Source organism: Argopecten irradians, chromosome 9 (genome assembly GCF_041381155.1).
Source record: "Argopecten irradians isolate NY chromosome 9, Ai_NY, whole genome shotgun sequence".
Classification (NCBI taxonomy): domain Eukaryota; kingdom Metazoa; phylum Mollusca; class Bivalvia; order Pectinida; family Pectinidae; genus Argopecten; species Argopecten irradians.
Genome location: NC_091142.1, coordinates 2,573,148 through 2,590,663, shown reverse-complemented (window position 1 = coordinate 2,590,663; position 17,516 = coordinate 2,573,148). Strand labels below are relative to the sequence as shown.

General features: G+C 30.2%; 1 protein-coding gene across 1 annotated transcript in view; it reads left to right on the top strand.

The window, feature by feature from the left end:
• LOC138331171 (E3 ubiquitin-protein ligase TRIM37-like) overlaps positions 1-17,516 on the top strand; it is a 32,248-nt gene that overhangs the window by 1,274 nt on the left and 13,458 nt on the right. The gene's annotated exons all lie outside the window — the stretch shown is intronic.

Genomic DNA, 17,516 nt, shown 5'->3' with positions numbered 1-17,516 from the left:
AAAGTCTACCCAGTAAGTACATGTCTCTGGTCTGAATTGGAGACTCAAGGTCGACTCAGTTAGTACACATCTCTTGTCTGAATTAGAGACTCAAAGTCTACTCAGTAAGTACATGTCTCTGGTCTGAATTGGAGACTCAAGGTGTACCCAGTACCCAGTCTGAATGGATACATGTCAGCAAGTACATCTGGTCTGAATTGGAGACTTCAAGGTCTACCCAGTAAGTACATGTCTCTTGTCTAAATTGGAGACTCAAAGTCTACTCAGTAAGAACATGTCTCTGGTCTGAATTGGGACCCAATGTCTACTTAGTAAGTACATGTCTCTTGTCTGAATTGGAGACTCAAGGTGTACCCAGTAAGTACATGTCTCTGGTCTGAATTGGAGACTCAATGTCTACCCAGTAAGTACATGTCTCTTGTCTGAATTGGAGACTCAAAGTCTACCCAGTAAGTACATGTCTCTGGTCTGAATTGGAGACTCAATGTGTACCCAGTAAGTACATATCTCTGGTCTGAATTGGAGACTCAATGTCTACTCAGTAAGTACATGTCTCTGGTCTGAATTGGAGACTCAATTTCTACTTAGTAAGTACATGTCTCTGGTCTGAATTGGAGACTCAAAGTCTACTTAGTAAGTACATGTCTCTGGTCTGAATTGGAGACTCAAAGTCTACTTTGTAAGTACATGTCTCTTGTCTGAATTGGAGACTCAATGTCTACTCAGTAAGTACATGTCTTTGGTCTGGGACTTGGAAGACTTGTGTACTTCCACTTTTATACATCTCTATAACTTCCGTACAATCTTCATTTTAAAATTAGTAGCATTGATTGGTGACAGAATTGGACAAATAGATAAGTAGATTGTGACAGAACAATGACTTCTATTGCTAAAATAGATGGTGACAGAACATGGTATGTTTAGAAAGGTGACAGAACATTGATGATATGTTTAAAATAGTACAGAAATTGATTATGTTAAATAGATAGTGACAGAATAATGGCAAATGACAATATGTTAAATAGATAGGTGACAGAACAATGATGATATGTTAAATAGATAGGTGACAGAACAATGATGATATGTTAAATAGAAAGGTGACAGAACATTGATGAGATATGTTAAATAGATAATGTGACAGAACATTGATGACAATATGTTAAATAGATAGGTGACAGAACAATGATGATATGTTAAATAGAAGGTGACAGAACAATGATGACAATATGTTAAATAGATAGGTGACAGAACAATGATGATATGTTAAATAGATAGGTGACAGAACAATGATGATATGTTAAATAGATAGGTGACAGAACAATGATGATATGTTAAATAGATAGGTGACAGAACAATGATGATATGTTAAATAGATAGGTGACAGAACATTGATGACAATATGTTAAATAGAAAGGTGACAGAACAATGATGATATGTTAAATAGATAGGTGACAGAACAATGATGACAATATGTTAAATAGATAGGTGACAGAACAATGATGATATGTTAAATAGATAGGTGACAGAACAATGATGATATGTTAAATAGATAGGTGACAGAACAATGATGATATGTTAAATAGAAAGGTGACAGAACATTGATGATATGTTAAATAGATAGGTGACAGAACAATGATGATATGTTAAATAGATAGGTGACAGAACAATGATGATATGTTAAATAGAAAGGTGACAGAACAATGATGATATGTTAAATAGATAGGTGACAGAACAATGATGACAATATGTTAAATAGATAGGTGACAGAACATTGGTGACAATATGTTAAATAGATAGGTGACAGAACAATGATGACAATATGTTAAATAGATAGGTGACAGAACAATGATGATATGTTAAATAGATAGGTGACAGAACAATGATGACAATATGTTAAATAGATAGGTGACAGAACATTGATGACAATATGTTAAATAAGATAGGTGACAGAACAATGATGATATGTTAAATAGATAGGTGACAGAACAATGATGATATGTTAAATAGATAGGTGACAGAACAATGATGACAATATGTTAAATAGATAGGTGACAGAACAATGATGACAATATGTTGATGTAAAATAGATAGGTGACAGAACAATGATGACAATATGTTAAATAGATAGGTGACAGAACAATGATGATATGTTAAATAGATAGGTGACAGAACAATGATGATATGTTAAATAGATAGGTGACAGAACAATGATGATATGTTAAATAGATAGGTGACAGAACAATGATGACAATATGTTAAATAGATAGGTGACAGAACAATGATGATATGTTAAATAGATAGGTGACAGAACATTGATGACAATATGTTAAATAGATAGGTGACAGAACAATGATGATATGTTAAATAGATAGGTGACAGAACAATGATGACAATATGTTAAATAGAAAGGTGACAGAACAATGATGATATGTTAAATAGATAGGTGACAGAACAATGATGACAATATGTTAAATAGAAAGGTGACAGAACAATGATGATATGTTAAATAGATAGGTGACAGAACAATGATGACAATATGTTAAATAGATAGGTGACAGAACAATGATGATATGTTAAATAGATAGGTGACAGAACAATGATGATATGTTAAATAGAAAGGTGACAGAACAATGATGATATGTTAAATAGATAGGTGACAGAACAATGATGACAATATGTTAAATAGAAAGGTGACAGAACAATGATGATATGTTAAATAGATAGGTGACAGAACAATGATGATATGTTAAATAGAAAGGTGACAGAACAATGATGACAATATGTTAAATAGAAAGGTGACAGAACAATGATGACAATATGTTAAATAGATAGGTGACAGAACAATGATGATATGTTAAATAGATAGGTGACAGAACAATGATGATATGTTAAATAGATAGGTGACAGAACAATGATGACAATATGTTAAATAGATAGGTGACAGAACAATGATGACAATATGTTAAATAGAAAGGTGACAGAACAATGATGACAATATGTTAAATAGATAGGTGACAGAACATTGATGACAATATGTTAAATAGATAGGTGACAGAACAATGATGACAATATGTTAAATAGATAGGTGACAGAACAATGATGATATGTTAAATAGAAAGGTGACAGAACAATGATGACAATATGTTAAATAGATAGGTGACAGAACAATGAATGATATGTTAAATAGATAGGTGACAGAACAATGATGACAATATGTTAAATAGATAGGTGACAGAACAATGATGACAATATGTTAAATAGATAGGTGACAGAACAATGATGATATGTTAAATAGAAAGGTGACAGAACAATGATGACAATATGTTAAATAGATAGGTGACAGAACAATGATGACAATATGTTAAATAGATAGGTGACAGAACAATGATGACAATATGTTAAATAGATAGGTGACAGAACAATGATGATATGTTAAATAGATAGGTGACAGAACAATGATGATATGTTAAATAGATAGGTGACAGAACATTGATGACAATATGTTAAATAGATAGGTGACAGAACAATGATGATATGTTAAATAGATAGGTGACAGAACAATGATGATATGTTAAATAGATAGGTGACAGAACAATGATGACAATATGTTAAATAGATAGGTGACAGAACAATGATGATATGTTAAATAGATAGGTGACAGAACAATGATGATATGTTAAATAGATAGGTGACAGAACAATGATGATATGTTAAATAGATAGGTGACAGAACAATGATGACAATGTTAAATAGATAGGTGACAGAACAATGATGATATGTTAAATAGATAGGTGACAGAACAATGATGACAATATGTTAAATAGATAGGTGACAGAACAATGATGACAATATGTTAAATAGATAGGTGACAGAACAATGATGATATGTTAAATAGATAGGTGACAGAACAATGATGATATGTTAAATAGATAGGTGACAGAACAATGATGATATGTTAAATAGATAGGTGACAGAACATTGATGATAATGTTAAATAGATAGGTGACAGAACAATGATGACAATATGTTAAATAGAAAGGTGACAGAACAATGATGACAATATGTTAAATAGATAGGTGACAGAACAATGATGACAATATGTTAAATAGATAGGTGACAGAACAATGATGATATATGTTAAATAGATAGGTGACAGAACAATGATGATAGTTAAATAGATAGGTGACAGAACAATGATGATATGTTAAATAGATAGGTGACAGAACAATGATGACAATATGTTAAATAGATAGGTGACAGAACAATGATGACAATATGTTAAATAGATAGGTGACAGAACAATGATGATATGTTAAATAGATAGGTGACAGAACAATGATGACAATATGTTAAATAGATAGGTGACAGAACAATGATGACAATATGTTAAATAGATAGGTGACAGAACAATGATGATATGTTAAATAGATAGGTGACAGAACAATGATGACAATATGTTAAATAGATAGGTGACAGAACAATGATGATATGTTAAATAGATAGGTGACAGAACAATGATGACAATATGTTAAATAGATAGGTGACAGAACAATGATGACAATATGTTAAATAGATAGGTGACAGAACAATGATGATATGTTAAATAGATAGGTGACAGAACAATGATGATATGTTAAATAGATAGGTGACAGAACAATGATGACAATATGTTAAATAGATAGGTGACAGAACAATGATGATATGTTAAATAGATAGGTGACAGAACAATGATGACAATATGTTAAATAGATAGGTGACAGAACAATGATGACAATATGTTAAATAGATAGGTGACAGAACAATGATGACAATATGTTAAATAGATAGGTGACAGAACAATGATGACAATATGTTAAATAGATAGGTGACAGAACAATGATGACAATATGTTAAATAGATAGGTGACAGAACAATGATGACAATATGTTAAATAGATAGGTGACAGAACAATGATGATATGTTAAATAGATAGGTGACAGAACAATGATGATAATATGTTAAATAGATAGGTGACAGAACAATGATGACAATATGTTAAATAGATAGGTGACAGAACAATGATGACAATATGTTAAATAGATAGGTGACAGAACAATGATGATAATATGTTAAATAGAAAGGTGACAGAACAATGATGATATGTTAAATAGATAGGTGACAGAACAATGATGATATGTTAAATAGATAGGTGACAGAACAATGATGATATGTTAAATAGATAGGTGACAGAACAATGATGATATGTTAAATAGATAGGTGACAGAACAATGATGACAATATGTTAAATAGATAGGTGACAGAACAATGATGATATGTTAAATAGATAGGTGACAGAACAATGATGATATGTTAAATAGATAGGTGACAGAACAATGATGACAATATGTTAAATAGATAGGTGACAGAACAATGATGATATGTTAAATAGATAGGTGACAGAACAATGATGACAATATGTTAAATAGATAGGTGACAGAACAATGATGATATGTTAAATAGATAGGTGACAGAACAATGATGATATGTTAAATAGATAGGTGACAGAACAATGATGACAATATGTTAAATAGATAGGTGACAGAACAATGATGACAATATGTTAAATAGATAGGTGACAGAACAATGATGATATGTTAAAATAGATAGGTGACAGAACAATGATGACAATATGTTAAATAGATAGGTGACAGAACAATGATGATATGTTAAATAGATAGGTGACAGAACAATGATGACATATGTTAAATAGATAGGTGACAGAACATTGATGACAATATGTTAAATAGATAGGTGACAGAACAATGATGATATGTTAAATAGAAAGGTGACAGAACAATGATGATATGTTAAATAGATAGGTGACAGAACAATGATGACAATATGTTAAATAGATAGGTGACAGAACAATGATGATGATATGTTAAATAGATAGGTGACAGAACAATGATGATATGTTAAATAGATAGGTGACAGAACAATGATGACAATATGTTAAATAGATAGGTGACAGAACAATGATGATATGTTAAATAGATAGGTGACAGAACAATGATGACAATATGTTAAATAGATAGGTGACAGAACAATGATGATATGTTAAATAGATAGGTGACAGAACAATGATGACAATGTTAAATAGATAGGTGACAGAACAATGATGACAATATGTTAAATAGATAGGTGACAGAACAATGATGAATATGTTAAATAGATAGGTGACAGAACAATGATGACAATATGTTAAATAGATAGGTGACAGAACAATGATGATATGTTAAATAGATAGGTGACAGAACAATGATGACAATATGTTAAATAGATAGGTGACAGAACAATGGTGACAATATGTTAAATAGATAGGTGACAGAACAATGGTGACAATATGTTAAATAGATAGGTGACAGAACAATGATGACAATATGTTAAATAGATAGGTGACAGAACAATGATGACAATATGTTAAATAGATAGGTGACAGAACAATGATGACAATATGTTAAATAGATAGGTGACAGAACAATGATGATATGTTAAATAGATAGGTGACAGAACAATGATGACAATATGTTAAATAGATAGGTGACAGAACAATGACAATATGTTAAATAGATAGGTGACAGAACAATGATGACAATATGTTAAATAGATAGGTGACAGAACAATGATGACAATATGTTAAATAGATAGGTGACAGAACAATGATGATATGTTAAATAGATAGGTGACAGAACAATGATGACAATATGTTAAATAGATAGGTGACAGAACAATGATGATATGTTAAATAGATAGGTGACAGAACAATGATGATATGTTAAATAGATAGGTGACAGAACAATGATGATATGTTAAATAGATAGGTGACAGAACAATGATGACAATATGTTAAATAGATAGGTGACAGAACAATGATGACAATATGTTAAATAGATAGGTGACAGAACAATGATGATATGTTAAATAGATAGGTGACAGAACAATGATGACAATATGTTAAATAGATAGGTGACAGAACAATGATGATATGTTAAATAGATAGGTGACAGAACAATGATGACAATATGTTAAATAGATAGGTGACAGAACAATGATGACAATATGTTAAATAGATAGGTGACAGAACAATGATGATATGTTAAATAGATAGGTGACAGAACAATGATGACAATATGTTAAATAGATAGGTGACAGAACAATGATGATATGTTAAATAGATAGGTGACAGAACAATGATGATATGTTAAATAGATAGGTGACAGAACAATGATGATATGTTAAATAGATAGGTGACAGAACAATGATGATATGTTAAATAGATAGGTGACAGAACAATGATGACAATATGTTAAATAGATAGGTGACAGAACAATGATGACAATATGTTAAATAGATAGGTGACAGAACAATGATGATATGTTAAATAGATAGGTGACAGAACAATGATGATATGTTAAATAGATAGGTGACAGAACAATGGTGACAATATGTTAAATAGATAGGTGACAGAACAATGATGACAATATGTTAAATAGATAGGTGACAGAACAATGATGACAATATGTTAAATAGAAAGGTGACAGAACAATGATGACAATATGTTAAATAGATAGGTGACAGAACAATGATGACAATATGTTAAATAGATAGGTGACAGAACAATGATGATATGTTAAATAGATAGGTGACAGAACAATGATGATATGTTAAATAGATAGGTGACAGAACAATGATGACAATATGTTAAATAGATAGGTGACAGAACAATGATGATATGTTAAATAGATAGGTGACAGAACAATGATGACAATATGTTAAATAGATAGGTGACAGAACAATGATGACAATATGTTAAATAGATAGGTGACAGAACAATGATGATATGTTAAATAGATAGGTGACAGAACAATGATGACAATATGTTAAATAGATAGGTGACAGAACAATGATGACAATATGTTAAATAGATAGGTGACAGAACAATGATGATATGTTAAATAGATAGGTGACAGAACAATGATGACAATATGTTAAATAGATAGGTGACAGAACAATGATGACAATATGTTAAATAGATAGGTGACAGAACAATGATGACAATATGTTAAATAGATAGGTGACAGAACAATGATGATATGTTAAATAGATAGGTGACAGAACAATGATGATATGTTAAATAGATAGGTGACAGAACAATGATGATATGTTAAATAGATAGGTGACAGAACAATGATGATATGTTAAATAGATAGGTGACAGGTGACAATATGTTAAATAGATAGGTGACAGAACAATGATGATATGTTAAATAGATAGGTGACAGAACAATGATGATATGTTAAATAGATAGGTGACAGAACAATGATGACAATATGTTAAATAGATAGGTGACAGAACAATGATGACAATATGTTAAATAGATAGGTGACAGAACAATGATGACAATATGTTAAATAGATAGGTGACAGAACAATGATGATATGTTAAATAGATAGGTGACAGAACAATGATGACAATATGTTAAATAGATAGGTGACAGAACAATGATGACAATATGTTAAATAGATAGGTGACAGAACAATGATGATATGTTAAATAGAAAGGTGACAGAACAATGATGACAATATGTTAAATAGATAGGTGACAGAACAATGATGACAATATGTTAAATAGATAGGTGACAGAACAATGATGACAATATGTTAAATAGAAAGGTGACAGAACAATGATGATATGTTAAATAGATAGGTGACAGAACAATGATGACAATATGTTAAATAGATAGGTGACAGAACAATGATGATATGTTAAATAGATAGGTGACAGAACAATGATGACAATATGTTAAATAGATAGGTGACAGAACAATGATGATATGTTAAATAGATAGGTGACAGAACAATGATGATATGTTAAATAGATAGGTGACAGAACAATGATGATATGTTAAATAGATAGGTGACAGAACAATGATGACAATATGTTAAATAGATAGGTGACAGAACAATGATGACAATATGTTAAATAGATAGGTGACAGAACAATGATGATATGTTAAATAGATAGGTGACAGAACAATGGATGATATGTTAAATAGATAGGTGACAGAACAATGATGACAATATGTTAAATAGATAGGTGACAGAACAATGATGATATGTTAAATAGATAGGTGACAGAACAATGGATGATATGTTAAATAGATAGGTGACAGAACAATGATGACAATATGTTAAATAGAAAGGTGACAGAACAATGATGACAATATGTTAAATAGATAGGTGACAGAACAATGATGACAATATGTTAAATAGATAGGTGACAGAACAATGATGACAATATGTTAAATAGATAGGTGACAGAACAATGATGATATGTTAAATAGATAGGTGACAGAACAATGATGACAATATGTTAAATAGATAGGTGACAGAACAATGATGATATGTTAAATAGATAGGTGACAGAACAATGATGACAATATGTTAAATAGATAGGTGACAGAACAATGATGATATGTTAAATAGATAGGTGACAGAACAATGATGACAATATGTTAAATAGATAGGTGACAGAACATGATGTTAAATAATAGGTGACAGAACAATGTATGTTAAATAAATATGTTAAATAGATAGGTGACAGAACAATGATGATATGTTAAATAGATAGGTGACAGAACAATGATGACATGTTAAATAGATAGGTGACAGAACAATGATGATATGTTAAATAGATAGGTGACAGAACAATGATGACAATATGTTAAATAGAAAGGTGACAGAACAATGATGACAATATGTTAAATAGAAAGGTGACAGAACAATGATGACAATATGTTAAATAGATAGGTGACAGAACAATGATGATATGTTAAATAGATAGGTGACAGAACAATGATGACAATATGTTAAATAGATAGGTGACAGAACAATGATGATATGTTAAATAGATAGGTGACAGAACAATGATGACAATATGTTAAATAGATAGGTGACAGAACAATGATGACAATATGTTAAATAGATAGGTGACAGAACAATGATGATATGTTAAATAGATAGGTGACAGAACAATGATGACAATATGTTAAATAGATAGGTGACAGAACAATGATGATATGTGTTAAATAGATAGGTGACAGAACAATGATGATATGTTAAATAGATAGGTGACAGAACAATGATGATATGTTAAATAGATAGGTGACAGAACAATGATGACAATATGTTAAATAGATAGGTGACAGAACAATGATGACAATATGTTAAATAGATAGGTGACAGAACAATGATGACAATATGTTAAATAGATAGGTGACAGAACAATGATGATATGTTAAATAGATAGGTGACAGAACAATGATGATATGTTAAATAGATAGGTGACAGAACAATGATGATATGTTAAATAGATAGGTGACAGAACAATGATGACAATATGTTAAATAGATAGGTGACAGAACAATGATGATATGTTAAATAGATAGGTGACAGAACAATGATGACAATATGTTAAATAGATAGGTGACAGAACAATGATGACAATATGTTAAATAGATAGGTGACAGAACAATGATGATATGTTAAATAGATAGGTGACAGAACAATGATGATATGTTAAATAGATAGGTGACAGAACAATGATGACAATATGTTAAATAGATAGGTGACAGAACAATGATGACAATATGTTAAATAGATAGGTGACAGAACAATGATGACAATATGTTAAATAGATAGGTGACAGAACAATGATGATATGTTAAATAGATAGGTGACAGAACAATGATGACAATATGTTAAATAGATAGGTGACAGAACAATGATGACAATATGTTAAATAGATAGGTGACAGAACAATGATGACAATATGTTAAATAGATAGGTGACAGAACAATGATGACAATATGTTAAATAGATAGGTGACAGAACAATGATGATATGTTAAATAGATAGGTGACAGAACAATGATGACAATATGTTAAATAGATAGGTGACAGAACAATGATGACAATATGTTAAATAGATAGGTGACAGAACAATGATGACAATATGTTAAATAGATAGGTGACAGAACAATGATGACAATATGTTAAATAGATAGGTGACAGAACAATGATGATATGTTAAATAGATAGGTGACAGAACAATGATGATAATTGTTAAATAGATAGGTGACAGAACAATGATGATATGTTAAATAGATAGGTGACAGAACAATGATGACAATATGTTAAATAGATAGGTGACAGAACAATGATGACAATATGTTAAATAGATAGGTGACAGAACAATGATGATATGTTAAATAGATAGGTGACAGAACAATGATGACAATATGTTAAATAGATAGGTGACAGAACAATGATGATATGTTAAATAGATAGGTGACAGAACAATGATGACAATATGTTAAATAGATAGGTGACAGAACAATGATGATATGTTAAATAGATAGGTGACAGAACAATGATGATATGTTAAATAGATAGGTGACAGAACAATGATGATATGTTAAATAGATAGGTGACAGAACAATGATGATATGTTAAATAGATAGGTGACAGAACAATGATGACAATATGTTAAATAGATAGGTGACAGAACAATGATGACAATATGTTAAATAGAAAGGTGACAGAACAATGATGACAATATGTTAAATAGATAGGTGACAGAACAATGATGATATGTTAAATAGATAGGTGACAGAACAATGATGACAATATGTTAAATAGAAAGGTGACAGAACAATGATGACAATATGTTAAATAGAAAGGTGACAGAACAATGATGACAATATGTTAAATAGAAAGGTGACAGAACATTGGTGACAATATGTTAAATAGATAGGTGACAGAACAATGATGACAATATGTTAAATAGATAGGTGACAGAACAATGATGACAATATGTTAAATAGATAGGTGACAGAACAATGATGATATGTTAAATAGAAAGGTGACAGAACAATGATGATATGTTAAATAGATAGGTGACAGAACAATGATGACAATATGTTAAATAGATAGGTGACAGAACAATGATGACAATATGTTAAATAGATAGGTGACAGAACAATGATGATATGTTAAATAGATAGGTGACAGAACAATGATGACAATATGTTAAATAGATAGGTGACAGAACAATGATGATATGTTAAATAGATAGGTGACAGAACAATGATGACAATATGTTAAATAGATAGGTGACAGAACAATGATGATATGTTAAATAGATAGGTGACAGAACAATGATGACAATATGTTAAATAGGTAGGTGACAGAACAATGATGACATGTTAAATAGATAGGTGACAGAACAATGATGACAATATGTTAAATAGATAGGTGACAGAACAATGATGACAATATGTTAAATAGATAGGTGACAGAACAATGATGATATGTTAAATAGATAGGTGACAGAACAATGATGACAATATGTTAAATAGATAGGTGACAGAACAATGATGACAATATGTTAAATAGATAGGTGACAGAACAATGATGACAATATGTTAAATAGATAGGTGACAGAACAATGATGACAATATGTTAAATAGATAGGTGACAGAACAATGATGATATGTTAAATAGATAGGTGACAGAACAATGATGACAATATGTTAAATAGATAGGTGACAGAACAATGATGATATGTTAAATAGAAAGGTGACAGAACATTGATGATATGTTAAATAGATAGGTGACAGAACAATGATGACAATATTTTAAATAGATAGATGACAGAACATTGATGATATGTTAAATAGATAGGTGACAGAACATTGACAATATGTTAAATAGAAAGGTGACAGAACAATGATGACAATATGTTAAATAGATAGGTGACAGAACAATGATGACAATATGTTAAATAGAAAGGTGACAGAACAATGATGATATGTTAAATAGATAGGTGACAGAACAATGATGACAATATGTTAAATAGATAGGTGACAGAACAATGATGACAATATGTTAAATAGATAGGTGACAGAACAATGATGACAATATGTTAAATAGATAGGTGACAGAACAATGATGACAATATGTTAAATAGATAGGTGACAGAACAATGATGATATGTTAAATAGATAGGTGACAGAACAATGATGATATGTTAAATAGAAAGGTGACAGAACAATGGTGACAATATGTTAAATAGATAGGTGACAGAACAATGATGACAATATGTTAAATAGATAGGTGACAGAACAATGATGACAATATGTTAAATAGATAGGTGACAGAACAATGATGACAATATGTTAAATAGATAGGTGACAGAACAATGATGACAATATGTTAAATAGATAGGTGACAGAACAATGATGATATGTTAAATAGATAGGTGACAGAACAATGATGATATGTTAAATAGATAGGTGACAGAACAATGATGATATGTTAAATAGATAGGTGACAGAACAATGATGACAATATGTTAAATAGATAGGTGACAGAACAATGATGATATGTTAAATAGATAGGTGACAGAACAATGATGATATGTTAAATAGATAGGTGACAGAACAATGATGACAATATGTTAAATAGATAGGTGACAGAACAATGATGATATGTTAAATAGATAGGTGACAGAACAATGATGACAATATGTTAAATAGATAGGTGACAGAACAATGATGACAATATGTTAAATAGATAGGTGACAGAACAATGATGATATGTTAAATAGATAGGTGACAGAACAATGATGATATGTTAAATAGATAGGTGACAGAACAATGATGACAATATGTTAAATAGATAGGTGACAGAACAATGATGACAATATGTTAAATAGATAGGTGACAGAACAATGATGACAATATGTTAAATAGATAGGTGACAGAACAATGATGACAATATGTTAAATAGATAGGTGACAGAACAATGATGATATATGTTAAATAGAATAGGTGACAGAACAATGATGACAATATGTTAAATAGATAGGTGACAGAACAATGATGATATGTTAAATAGATAGGTGACAGAACAATGATGACAATATGTTAAATAGATAGGTGACAGAACAATGATGATATGTTAAATAGATAGGTGACAGAACAATGATGATATGTTAAATAGATAGGTGACAGAACAATGATGATATGTTAAATAGATAGGTGACAGAACAATGATGATATGTTAAATAGATAGGTGACAGAACAATGATGATGATATGTTAAATAGATAGGTGACAGAACAATGATGACAATATGTTAAATAGATAGGTGACAGAACAATGATGACAATATGTTAAATAGAAAGGTGACAGAACAATGATGATATGTTAAATAGATAGGTGACAGAACAATGATGACAATATGTTAAATAGATAGGTGACAGAACAATGGTGACAATATGTTAAATAGATAGGTGACAGAACAATGATGACAATATGTTAAATAGATAGGTGACAGAACAATGATGACAATATGTTAAATAGAAAGGTGACAGAACAATGATGATATGTTAAATAGATAGGTGACAGAACAATGTGATATGTTAAATAGATAGGTGACAGAACAATGATGACAATATGTTAAATAGATAGGTGACAGAACAATGATGACAATATGTTAAATAGATAGGTGACAGAACAATGATGATATGTTAAATAGATAGGTGACAGAACAATGATGACAATATGTTAAATAGATAGGTGACAGAACAATGATGACAATATGTTAAATAGATAGGTGACAGAACAATGATGATATGTTAAATAGATAGGTGACAGAACAATGATGACAATATGTTAAATAGAAAGGTGACAGAACAATGATGACAATATGTTAAATAGATAGGTGACAGAACAATGATGACAATATGTTAAATAGATAGGTGACAGAACAATGATGATATGTTAAATAGATAGGTGACAGAACAATGATGATATGTTAAATAGATAGGTGACAGAACAATGATGACAATATGTTAAATAGATAGGTGACAGAACAATGATGATATGTTAAATAGATAGGTGACAGAACAATGATGATATGTTAAATAGATAGGTGACAGAACAATGATGACAATATGTTAAATAGATAGGTGACAGAACAATGATGATATGTTAAATAGATAGGTGACAGAACAATGATGACAATATGTTAAATAGATAGGTGACAGAACAATGATGATATGTTAAATAGATAGGTGACAGAACAATGATGACAATATGTTAAATAGATAGGTGACAGAACAATGATGACATATGTTAAATAGATAGGTGACAGAACAATGATGACAATATGTTAAATAGATAGGTGACAGAACAATGATGATATGTTAAATAGAAAGGTGACAGAACAATGATGACAATATGTTAAATAGATAGGTGACAGAACAATGGTGACAATATGTTAAATAGATAGGTGACAGAACAATGATGACAATATGTTAAATAGATAGGTGACAGAACAATGGTGACAATATGTTAAATAGAAAGGTGACAGAACAATGATGACAATATGTTAAATAGATAGGTGACAGAACAATGATGATATGTTAAATAGAAAGGTGACAGAACAATGATGACAATATGTTAAATAGATAGGTGACAGAACAATGATGACAATATGTTAAATAGATAGGTGACAGAACAATGATGATATGTTAAATAGATAGGTGACAGAACAATGATGATATGTTAAATAGATAGGTGACAGAACAATGATGATATGTTAAATAGAAAGGTGACAGAACAATGATGACAATATGTTAAATAGATAGGTGACAGAACAATGATAGATAGGTGACAGAACAATGATGATATGTTAAATAGATAGGTGACAGAACAATGATGACAATATGTTAAATAGATAGGTGACAGAACAATGATGACAATATGTTAAATAGATAGGTGACAGAACAATGATGATATGTTAAATAGATAGGTGACAGAACAATGATGACAATATGTTAAATAGATAGGTGACAGAACAATGATGATATGTTAAATAGATAGGTGACAGAACAATGATGACAATATGTTAAATAGATAGGTGACAGAACAATGATGATATGTTAAATAGATAGGTGACAGAACAATGACAATATGTTAAATAGAAAGGTGACAGAACAATGATGATATGTTAAATAGATAGGTGACAGAACAATGATGACATGTTAAATAGATAGGTGACAGAACAATGATGATATGTTAAATAGATAGGTGACAGAACAATGATGATAATATGTTAAATAGATAGGTGACAGAACAATGATGATATGTTAAATAGATAGGTGACAGAACAATGATGATATGTTAAATAGATAGGTGACAGAACAATGATGACAATATGTTAAATAGATAGGTGACAGAACAATGATGACAATATGTTAAATAGAAAGGTGACAGAACAATGATGACAATATGTTAAATAGATAGGTGACAGAACAATGATGACAATATGTTAAATAGATAGGTGACAGAACATTGATGATATGTTAAATAGATAGGTGACAGAACAATGATGACAATATGTTAAATAGATAGGTGACAGAACAATGATGACAATATGTTAAATAGATAGGTGACAGAACAATGATGATATGTTAAATAGATAGGTGACAGAACAATGATGACAATATGTTAAATAGATAGGTGACAGAACAATGATGATATGTTAAATAGATAGGTGACAGAACAATGATGATATGTTAAATAGATAGGTGACAGAACAATGATGACAATATGTTAAATAGATAGGTGACAGAACAATGATGACAATATGTTAAATAGATAGGTGACAGAACAATGATGACAATATGTTAAATAGATAGGTGACAGAACAATGATGATATGTTAAATAGATAGGTGACAGAACAATGATGATATGTTAAATAGATAGGTGACAGAACAATGATGACAATATGTTAAATAGATAGGTGACAGAACAATGATGATATGTTAAATAGATAGGTGACAGAACAATGATGACAATATGTTAAATAGATAGGTGACAGAACAATGATGACAATATGTTAAATAGATAGGTGACAGAACAATGATGATATGTTAAATAGATAGGTGACAGAACAATGATGACAATATGTTAAATAGATAGGTGACAGAACAATGATGATATGTTAAATAGATAGGTGACAGAACAATGATGACAATATGTTAAATAGATAGGTGACAGAACAATGATGATATGTTAAATAGATAGGTGACAGAACAATGATGATAATGTTAAATAGATAGGTGACAGAACAATGATGACAATATGTTAAATAGATAGGTGACAGAACAATGATGATATGTTAAATAGATAGGTGACAGAACAATGATGACAATATGTTAAATAGATAGGTGACAGAACAATGATGATATGTTAAATAGATAGGTGACAGAACAATGATGATATGTTAAATAGATAGGTGACAGAACAATGATGACAATGTGTTAAATAGATAGGTGACAGAACAATGATGATATATGTTAAATAGATAGGTGACAGAACAATGATGATATGTTTAAATAGATAGGTGA